The sequence below is a fragment of the Halyomorpha halys genome, unplaced genomic scaffold, assembly GCF_000696795.3.
Source record: "Halyomorpha halys isolate HHAL.00 unplaced genomic scaffold, Hhal_1.1 Scaffold262.1, whole genome shotgun sequence".
Lineage (NCBI taxonomy): Eukaryota > Metazoa > Arthropoda > Insecta > Hemiptera > Pentatomidae > Halyomorpha > Halyomorpha halys.
Window position 1 is genome coordinate 469,934 of NW_027109480.1, and position 2,720 is coordinate 472,653.

Genomic DNA, 2,720 nt, shown 5'->3' on the forward strand with positions numbered 1-2,720 from the left:
TATTTACCTGTTGTATTATTTTGTACAGTTGTAAATTACAATAAATAAATAATAAAACGAAAAAAAAAAAAAAAAAAAAGTTAAATTGGAGTGTTACAGGCGTGTAGAGAAACTACCTATTGGTAGCACTCTAATGACATTTTACATTAGCTGGTCTCGTGGCCATCTTCTTTTCAGGCGTCTCGGAGGATTGTCAGGAATGGAAGAGTATGCAAGATTAGAAACTAGGGGGTTTGAGTGGTTGGAGAGTTTATAATGGAAGGAGTGATATCTGGTTCGGGCTAGATCGGTTACATAGGGAACATTAAGGTCTTTATGTATGATTTTATAAAAGTATAATTGAACCAATAATACCACTTCACACTAACTCCGCAGCATTTCTTTGTTTAGGTTATAATCACACCTTGCAACCAATCCCGAAAGTAAGTGAAGGTCTCGGAAACTATACGGAGGCGGCCGATTTCATTATCTACATAAAAATGAATTACCAGCTCTTGGATATTATAACTGGAGATATAATCGTCACCTTTTAGCTTATACTCAGCTAATATCGATATTATCAATATTGAATATTGTAATAATTAATGTTAAAATAAATAATTTTCCGAGAAACGATAATCACGAACCCTTGTACTTTTTTGGATGCTGTTATAAAACACACTTTACATGCATTACAATAATTAAGAAATGAATTGAATTGATTACTAAATGTGTTTAATAAATAAATCCTTGTGAGATATACAGTCAGTATGAGTAACTATTATTAAAATTGAGTGAACACAGCCAACCACTAAATAAGCTGAAGATATTATCGGTAACTTTTTGGAAAAATCTGTACCTTACAGGAAATTTCATAGTGGGGAGAAACTGAAATTTCAAAAAGTATGAGAAATACGAATAGGTGTTATCAGCTGGAAGTTGTACGGCGGGGAGAGGGAGGCGGTAAATTGGGAGTTGAGTAAGGTTTTATCAGAGACTATGATTAGAATCGGTCGGTTACATTCGGAATTGGCTGGATGGTGTGATCGATAAGTCTTGTGAAATGATTTCCCGCCAATTCGGCCATGGAGCTAATATGAAGTGGAGTCATACTTAGTTTATTTTAAATTAATATAAATACCTGCTCATCTTTAAACTTCATCGACAATACTGTTTCTGCTTTTAACGCATTTTAATTTAATAACCGCTTTCATCCGCCATAATGTTCTTCAGAATTTTTCAGCTAGCTGTACTTTTGCGGTGTCTTCATCAACTGTTGGTAAGTGCTGTCTTATAGTGGGTATTTTTCCTTATTCTTATGTCCTAACCCTTCTTTCCAGTTTATTTCCTTTCTTATTAATTTTTCTTAGCATAGTGTCGAGATGGATATACACATCCATCTCGACACTATGCTAAGAAATTAATTAGTTCTGACTCCAATTGAATACGTGCGGTACACTGTACCAGAAAGTATCGACATTGCGTGTTCATATAGGTTAGGAGATGAATAATAATGAATAGCAGGTAAAGAGATAAATTGACAGGATATATCGTTCGGGAGCTAACCATAAATATTCGAAGGATGGACACTTCACTCCGTAGGGAACGAGCCTATCGGCTGTGAAGGGAATGAGAAGTCCTACAGGAACTAGCTGTAGGTCCTTGCAGAAAGGAAACTTCACTCTGAAGGGAACTAGCCAATAGTCATGAAGGAGATAGCAAATTCCACAGGAACTAACTATAGGTCCTTACGAAAGGAATGAAAGGTAAAGGATAGAGGAGGTAACCAGTAGGAATTAGCGTGGAATGAGAACACATCAGTTATTAAAAAATAGTGAAAGAATATGTGACTATTTGCTATTAAGTTAGTACATTATGTTCATGACTTCAAGATATAAGAGAGAAATGCTTTATTTATTAGGCCATGCTGTCCTAATACAATGGGCTGCTCAAGCCTCACCTAAGGTCTCAAATTTATATATTATTGTATTTTATAAAAACATATTATTATTTATGCATATTATTAATTTGTATATATACTACTGAGCAAAGTCGATAAAATAATAAATAAACGATGCAAAATAACGCACGAAATTACCTCAGATAAGACCGCTTCTCGGTCACAGCCGTATGCACTAGGCCTATAAATAACGGTCTTAAAGAACCCCTAATAGATCACAGATCCACAGCCTCTTACTGGAGATAGTCTCGGTTTATAGGCGATCCTGATTTCTAAATGGTTATTTTTTATTCACCCTTGACATGATCTCTCTCCTCTTCCTGTTATCCCTTCGTAAGCTCTGGCGGCTAGCTACCCTCCAGGTCTGCATTTCTCCCTCGTGTTTATCGGAATAGTACCCGGTAGGACGAGGTTACCATCCTCTGAGATATAGCGGTTACCCGTTAATCTTATCCTATTTAGTCATCTTCCTTGTCAACTACCTTACCTTTATTAACTGAACACGCATTCTCGAGGCCTTTGGACAAGCAGAATAGTCAAGAAAATAACCCACCTCGACAGATTTTTGATTTAAGGAAATATAGGAAAACCCGAACGTTAGTAAGTTTAAAGCCATATTCATCATATATACTTTTTAATGTTTCTTGGATAAAAGTATTTATGTGGTATGTGTTAAAATTTTTTTTTTTTTTTTTTTTCCGAACCCTCTAAAACAGAAATAAAATGTGAGTTAGTAGTGCATTACTGTGTAGAAAGAAAAAGTAATTCGTGTTGTGTCTTA